The following is an 8887-nucleotide window of genomic DNA, read 5'->3' as shown; positions in this document are numbered from 1 at the left end:
AAGTGATTATGCTGCTGGGTAGAGTATCCTAGGTTGCAGGTTTTTCCCTTTCAGGACTTTGAATATATCATGCCACTCCCTTCTGGCCTGCGAAGTTTCTGCAGAGAATTCAGCTGATAGCCTCCTGGGGGTTCCCTTGTAATGGACTCTTTGTTTTTCTCTTGCCGTCTTTAGAATCCTCTCTTTATCTCTAATTTTGGCATCTTAATTATGATATGTCTTGGTATGGGTCCATTTGGGTTCATCTTCTTTGGGACCCTCTGTGCTTCCTGCACTTGGATATCTGTTTCCTTCTTTAGGTTTGGGAACTTTTCAGCCATAATTTCTTCGAATACATTTTCGATCCCTTTCTCTCTCACTACTCCTTCTGAAACCCCTATTATGTGTGCGTGGGCGCGTTTTATATTATCCCATAGACCTCATATGTTGCCTTCTTTTTTTTTTTTGTCATTTGTCTTTCTGTCTGCTTTTCTGATTGGGTGACTTCCATTATTCTATCTTCCATATTACTTATTCATTCTGTCATTTAGTCCGCCATTCGTTGCTTCCAGATTGGTTTTCATCTGGGCAATTGAATTGTCTATTTTTAATTGGTTCATCTTTATAGTTTCTATTGGGTTGGCCAAAAAGTTCATTCATTTTGGCCAACCCAATAGTTCCTTGTTACAATGACCTACATTTCTATCGATAATCTTTCTTAATTCAGTTAGCATTTTTATTATCTTTTTTTGAACTCAGGGTCTAGTAGACTGGTATTTCATTATTTGTTCTTTCAGATTTCTCTTGTTCTTATAATTGGGAATAGTTCCTATGCCTTTTCATTTTACTTAACTTTCTCTGTCTCTATGAATTTAGGAGAAACCGTTATCTGCCGTGGCTTTGAAGGGATGTTTTTATTGGGAATGTGCCTGTGTGGACTGCGTGCATCCAATATTCTGCTGCGCGGGCTGGCTTTGGTATGGGCACCAGCCACACCTTTCCTCAGGACGTGCTGGCCACTGTCCCCTTGATAGGGGGTGTTGTTGGTGTTATAGTATCTAGAGTTTGTGCTGGATGTGAGGCGGGGCCTCCTCTTTGCTCTGTGGTTGTCACAGCCCTGTCGGGGGCCGAGTCTGCTCCCCAGTTGTTGGAGTAGCAGCTCTGAGGGTCGGTTTCAATCAGGCTCTGTTGCCCTTGAGTGGGTGCCCTGCCCCAGGGGAGGTGATTGGTGAAGCAAGTGAGTCATGTGTGGTCACAGAGGACCTAGCACCACCTGTGTAGATGTTCATGTCTCTGCTCAGAGGCAGCCCAAGGTTGCACCCCTTTCTCTCTTGTGTTCATCCCAGATCTAGTGCAAAGCTCTGGTGTAGGGGCTTCCCTGGCGGTCCAGTGGTTAAGACTCTGCGCTTCCGCTGCAGGGGCCGTGGGTTTGATCCCTGGTCGGGGAGCTAAGATCGTGCATGCCACATGGTGAGGTCAAATAAATGAATACATAAATAAGGCTATTTATGTAATAAGGCTGGGGCTGCCCGTCAGGGCACTGTGGCTGCAGGAATGGAGTGGCTGCGCTGCTGCCTGGGATCTGGGCTGCCTCTGGGGCAGACTTCTCCCAGGACCTGCCCACCCCTGGTCTAGTGCTAAGCTGCACTGTGGAGCAGACGGAGCCCACTCCTGCTGGGAGACAGACGGCTGTGTACTGCTCAGCACACCCGACAGACCATGGCTCTCCCACCTGGATCACACCCCAGGGCCTCTGGGCTGTCTCTGCGCAGCTATGTGAATCCTCTCCCGGGGCCTTTCTGCCTGAGCTTCAGTGCTTAGCTGCTGCGTGCTCCTGTGGTGATAACCTGCACACGCTGACGACGTCTGCTCAGCTACACCTGCCACCCTGTGTGCACGCTGACAGTGGCCTTTGCAGCTCTGTCTGGCTCACATCCCAGGTGCCCTTGTCTGTCTCTGCAGAGTTAGACCAAGTCTCTGCCCAGATCTCATGCGTGGCTGTGGTGTGGAGGGAGCAGGGCCAGAGTGTCGGCACCTTTGGATTGGGAAGTGCAGCTAGGCGACAGCTACCAGAGCAGGGCTCTCTCTGCCCCAGCTGTCAGGCGAGCCAGCACACAGGCACTCCTCGTGAGTAGAGTCCAGGCTTCTCCAGCCCTTCTATCTGTTTCTGTAGATTTCCTGGTAGGCCAGGGGGCTTGTCTCCTCCCTGCAGGACCCCAGGACTGGTATGCCCAGGTTGAGGCTCAACCTCTCACTTCCCAGGGTGAGGGTCCTCCTGTGGTGGACCTTCTCCTCCTTATAGATCCCTCCCAGGGGCACAGATACTAACCGAAGGCCTTCTTGTCCATCCTACCCGGTTACCTGGAGATCTTTCTAGCAGCTTTGCTTGTATAGGAGATCTTCTGCCAGTTTCCAGTTAGTTTTCCATGAGAATTGTTCCACATGTAGATGTATTTTTTTTTCTTTTTCTGGCTGCCCCCCGCATGGCTTGGAGGATCTCAGTTCCCTGACCAGGGACAGAACCTGGGCCCCCTACAGTAGAAGCGCAGAGTCCTAACCACTGGACCGCCGGGGGAGTCCCTTTAAATGTATATTTGATGTGTTTGTGGCAGGGAGGTGAGCTTCCCGTCCTCTTACTCTGCCATCTTCAACCACCTCCCGAGCCCTGGAGATTTTAAAGAAATCTTCCCAAGTTCACATGACCCCAAGCTTGTATCCAACCCTGTCTGAAAACAAAGGACTGTGCTGTTTCCACAGTTCTTAGCTTCTTCTCTGGCATGTCCCACGTGGAAGACATAAGTTAAGAAAACAAAACTAGACTACACTTGCTACCGCATTTGTGATTTTAGAAAATAAAAGCTCAGGAATCACTCCATTAAAATTAAAGACTTACTATAGTAATTTAAGGAGGATAAATACCAGAGCGGATGTCCATAAAAGATAGCTCTTAGGGTCATTGATTTTAATAATATTCGTCAAGATGCTTTGATCAGAACAAAATCCCTTCTCAGACTAGCTTAGACGCAAAGGAATTTCTGGGTCGTTTGGGGGTTTTTTGTTTTGGCTTTGGCTCAGAAGGTTCCCAGAATGACTGAACAAGAAAGCTGTAAGAAGGGGAGAAATGCTGAGTTTTGGAAGCAATCAGAAACCAAAAATCAGAGCTGAAGACACGATCTCCCCGTCTCCTTTTTCCGATGCTCTGAGTCATCTTCGTGTTTCTCAGTAAAGACGAGTTTCCTCCACATGGTGAGACAGATGGTCCCTGAGAGCTCCCAAGTTTTAAAGAGAATGACTTCTAGGGCAAGAGGAACACAGAGACACTCCCCCGTCTCCCCATCCTGACAAGATGCTGTGACTTAAGTACCTTGTCAACCAGGCTGGGTGGCTCGGTGGGGAGGGGAGCAAAGTGAATTCTCCTTCAGATGCACCATCGCTAGAGAATATGATCTCGGATGGCCTTGGCCTGCAGAGGCTTGAAGCAGGATTTCAGTTCCCGGCCAGAGATTGAGGTCAGACCGCAGCAGTGAGGGCGCTGAATCCTAACCACTAGACCAGCGGCCAGTGACAAGGCCCCTGGCCCTTTGGCTTTGTAGAAATGAATTCCCACAAAGACAGAAAGTAGTGAAGCAAGTGAAGTGTTTATTAGGAGGAAAAAGAGTATGTGTGGATAGGCACACACAGGTGGGCTCAGAGAGAGAGTCGCGCCCTCGTGGTAGTTTGAATCACTTATATGGGGCATTTCTTCCGGGTTTCCTCTGGCCAGTCATCTTGCTTTGCCTGGTTCTGAGTCCAGTACTTGGTTTATCTCAGGGTCCTCCCCTGCGTGCACGTGCATCTCTCAGCCGAGGTGGATTCTTGCGAAGAGGCCTACGGGTAGGCTGACATCGCTCCCTTTTTGACCTCGAAGGAGCCTTTCTGCGCATGTGTAGTCGGGAAGGTCTCCTTGACCTTGAGAATGAGGAATGCGTGGTGTGTTACCTGGCCAGGGCTCAGCTTCTCCTCCCTCCTGTTACTGTCTTTATCTTGGAGTATCTGTCCACAGGGGACAAACTCCAGCTGTTCCTCCTGGGGCCCATCTATCTCCTGCCTCAGCTTCTGGTTGAAGCTGGGATGAAGACAGGGCCAGCTTCAAGGGCAGGCAACCCGGGCAAAGGGGACCTCACATTCAGAAGGAGACCCACGCTTGGGTTCTAACGCTCTGCGGTCTGCGGTCACCATCGTGAAGTTCTTTTTTTTTTTTGCGGTACGCGGGCCTCTCACTGTTGTGGCCTCTCCCGTTGCGGAGCACAGGCTCCGGACGCGCAGGCTCAGCGGCCATGGCTCACGGGCCCAGCCGCTCCGCGGCATGTGGGATCCTCCCAGACCGGGGCACGAACCTGTGTCCCCTGCATCGGCAGGCGGACTCTCAACCACTGCGCCACCAGGGAAGCCCCATCGTAAAGTTCTTAATCGTGCATCTTTGCGTTTTGTTGGTGAATTCCGATGGGACAATGGAGCATATGCTGAGAGCTTGGAGGCGAGGTTCCTGCTTCTCCTGGCATTCCTGCTGCCTCCCTACTTTCCTGTATTAATCTGTTCAGGCTGCTTTAACAAAATACCACAGACTGGGTGGCTGAAACAACCAAAATCTGTTCTCTCACAGCTCTGGAGGACAGAAGTCCAAAGCCAAGCTGTGCTCGGGGTTGGTTCCTTGTGTTCCACACAGCTCTCCTGGTGTCTGGTGGGTCTCTGGGGAAGCTTTGGTGTTTCTTGGCTTGTAGACATATCATCCCGACCCCTGCTTTCATCTTCACATGGTGCTCTCCCTGGGTCCAAATTTCCCCTTTTGACAAGGATACAATCGTATTGGTTGCGGGCTCACCCTATTCCAGTATGACCTCATCCTTTTAATTAATCTGCAATGACCCCTCTGCAAATAAGGCAACATTCTGAGGTACTGGGGGTTTAGGACTTAAAGATGTGGATTTCGGGGTAGACAAAATTCAGCCCCTAAGAGTGTGTGCTGGTGTGTGACTGTGTATGTGTAGAGGCTCTGCGTAGCTTGCTCTGTGGATGTCTGTATAGAACTGTGTGTGTGTGTGTGTGTGTGTGTGTGTCTTATGGACCAAATGTTTGTGCCCCCCCCTCCCCCGTGAAATTCATTGTGTTGAATCTCTAAACTCCAGTCCCGTTGAATTTGGAAATGGGGCGTCTAAGGAAGTAATTAAAGGCTGAATGAGGTCATAAGGGTGGGGCCTTCATCAATAGGATTAGTATCAAGGGGAGGAAAGGTCACATGAGGACACAGTGAGAAGGTGTCCGTCTGCAAGCCAGGGAGAGGGCTCTCAACAGAAACTGCATTGACCGACACCTTGATCTTGGTCTTCCAGCCTCCAGAACTGAGAAAACAAATGTCTGTTGTTTAAATCATCCAATCTATGGTATTTTATTGTGGCAGCTGGAGGAGACTAGTATCGTCTGTGTGTGCATGTGTGCGCGCATGTGTGTGTGTGTGTGTGTGTGTGAGAGCGAGAGAGAGAGAGAGAGAGAGAGAGAGAGAGAGAGAGAGAGAGAGAGAGAGAGAGAGGCAGAGAGAGAGAGTCTGTATAGCAGAGCCCCCCACCCCATGTATTGTTTGCCTTCCAAGTAAATCCAGAGTGTGTCTTCTCTTTTCTAGCCTCCAAGCATCCTGACCCCTCACTCTCCTCCACCTTCTGTCTTCTCCTTGAGCCTCCCACAACACATACACATATACACGTGTGCACGCACACATAAACATGCATACATATATGGACACATAAACCCACACACGGCATGAGAGCAAAGAGACAGACACGCCCTAGGGAGAAACAAAGGAGGTGGGGGAATCAGGGACCTGAGAGTCAGGAGACCTCTCTACTCTTGGCCCCCTTGCCCCCGTGCTGCACCCACTTTTCTTCACTGTATTTTACAGTCAGCAATGGCAAAGGTGCAAACGACAAAGCTTCCTAGGAAACCGGCCCCGTCCAAGTTGCAGAACAGCTGGGACTCTTTTCCAAAGAGATGCTGGCTGGGCCCCCTCCCTTGGACAAACCCACGGCCACTGTAGGATATATGGCCCCAGAGACTTAGCACATCAAAGATGGAAAGGACTGCGGAAACCATCCTATCCTGCTGGTCTCTCACTTTTAAAGATCTGAAAACTGAGAAAGGGGTTTAAAAAATGTCTTTCCTTGCACGTTAGAACACGCCTTTCCTGGCTTAATTCAGTTTTTCTTCTGGTGATTCACTCAGATTTCAGAAAGCATGGGTCTAGGACAGGGGTTGGCAAACTATGGCCCACAACTTGTGTTTATAAATAAAGGTTTATTAGAACACAGCTGTCCCTGTTTGTGTATCATCTATGGCTGCCTTCATGCTGCAACAGCAGAGAAGCATAGTCTCAACAGAGGTCCTGTGGCCCACAGATGCTGAAAATATTGCCCTCTGGTCCTTTTCAGAAAGTTTGCTGACCTCTGGCCTGGATTTTAGATGAGATCTGCCACTTCTTTTGGTACTTCTTTGAAAAAAATAAATCCCTTTGATTCTGACCATCTGAGGTCCCTTCTGCTTTGTCTCTGGATGTTCTATCATGTACATACAGTTTCTGGAGGAAAAGACACTAACCAGACCCTCTGTTATTATTCCCGACAACGTGGGCATGCATTAACCAAAGATAAGACTTGGAGGTTTTCTTCTTTGCCTATTAGTTGTAGCACTTGTATGAGTAGAAACTTGGCTTATTCATTTATTTGGTTGTCCTGAGGTACAGGTTATAAATGAAAGGCAGGAGAAACACTTGATTTCTTTCCTCTGCGTTTTAAAATTTTGTGAGTTGTGTTTCTAGCATCTTCCAAAGGTAGCCAATAATATCTTTTTCTAAATTGATCCAGTAAGTAGGAGGCCCCCCTTACCTCTTCGGATGAAAGTCTGTGAGGCTGTGAGCCTAGACTTGTCACTATCAGTTCCAGACTCATAGGGACAGCTGGTCTGAATAATAATGATGACACAGAAATAGAAATAGGCGAGAGACATAAAGAAAAAAAGGCATTTGAGTATGTGGATGTATTGACTGTTGTCTGAGGCTATCTCTAGCTGTCTTTTTCCTTTGTCTGGTTACATGATTGAGTTTCTTCCTCCCTCCCTTCCTTCTTTCCTTCTTTCTTTATTGTTTTTTTGTTTTGTTTTCTCCGGCTGCGTTGGTCTTCCTTGCTGCGTGAGGGCTTTCTGTAGTTGCGGTAAGCGGGGGGCTACTCTTTGTTGCGGTGCGTGGGCTTCTCATTGCAGTGGCTTCTCTTCCTGTGGAGTACGAGCTCTAGGTGCGCGGGCTTCAGTAGCCGTGACACGCGGGCTCAGTAGTTGTGGTACAGGGGCTAAGTGGTTCTGCGGCATGTGCGATCTTCCCGGACCAGGGATCGAACCCGTGACCGCTGCGTTGGCAGGCGGATTCTTAACCACTGTGCCACCAGGGAAGTCCCTCTTTATTCTTTTAAAGTCTTTTCAAGTTAGGTTTTTCCTTTTGTCATTTCCATCCAAGTGTCTGAACTATGCTGGCAATGGAAGATGGTGCAGATGAAAATAGAAATGATCATATTTCATCCAATTGAAGGCATTTCATCAAATGAAAAACAACAGGCTTTTCAATAAGGGGTACCGGGACAATTGATTATCTACATGGAAAAATTAGATCTTTACCTCACTCCTTGACAAAAATTAATTTCAGGTGGGTTAAATATGAAAACCAAATTAAAACTTTTTTTTAAAAAAACAAAAGTTTTAAGATTTTAAGTTTCAGAGAACATAGAGGAGAGACTATTTCTCATGTTAAGTTTCCAGACACGACGAAATCTCTCCAAATAGAAATAAAAAGATGAATTACTTAGAGTAGCCAATATTAAAAGATACAAAGAAGAATGAAAATACAAGTCATAGATTTACTGGAGGTATTTGCAGCATATAGCTTACAAAGGAAAGGTGTGCCTACCATATAATTATGCCCTTTAAATCAGTACAGAAAATACCAACAATTCACAGAAAAGAAACCCCGAATGGTCAATATTCCTCATTCGTAACCAGGAAAATGCAAATTAAAGCAGCAATGAGGTATCTTTCTAGAAGCAGCTTAAGACAGGTCATGGGTTCACGTATTTCGTCAGCAAAGATTCCAAAGTTTAATACACTTATGAATTGGTAAGGATGCAGGGAATTGGAAACATACATCCTTGGGGGAAGAATAAATAGGGGAAATTACCTTCGTTATCAATTTGCCTCTTCTGGTGGGTTAAAAGGTGTGGACATCATAGAAGACAGATTTTACTTCTAAATGTAAACCCTCGAGAGATCGCACATGTGAGCGAGAAGGCAGCTCCAAGGATGTTTATTGCAGCATTTTGCTGACAGCATAGCGTTGGAAACAACCCAAACATCTAGCAGTCCGGGAAAGAACGAAGAGAAACCACGGTTTGTGCATACAACCAAGTCCTTTTAAAAATTTTCTTTTAGTGAGATACAATTCACATACCATAAAATCTATGCTTCTGAAGTGTACGATTCAATGGTCTTTAGTTTATTCACAAGGTTGTGCAACCATCACCACTGTCTAATTCTACATCATTGTCATCACCCCAAAAAGATACCCCATGCCTGTTTGCACTCACTCCAAATTCCTCCCCTCCCCTAGCCCCCGGCAACCAGTAATCTGCGTTCCATCTCTAAGGATTTTTCCTTTCTGGATATTTCATATACATGGAATCCTACATATGAAGCTTTTTGTGCCAGGCTCCTTTCACTTAGCATAATGTTCCCAGGGTTCATCCAGGTTGTGGCATGTAAAAGTGCTTCATTCTTTTTTGTGGCTGAATAATATTCCATGGTGTGGTTAACGACTGAATTCTGTACGGCAGACAATGAG

The sequence above is a fragment of the Globicephala melas genome, chromosome 19 (assembly GCF_963455315.2).
Source record: "Globicephala melas chromosome 19, mGloMel1.2, whole genome shotgun sequence".
In the NCBI taxonomy this organism is placed as follows: Eukaryota; Metazoa; Chordata; class Mammalia; order Artiodactyla; family Delphinidae; genus Globicephala; species Globicephala melas.
The sequence above is the reverse complement of the archived record's forward strand: the minus strand, read 5'-3'. Positions refer to the sequence as shown.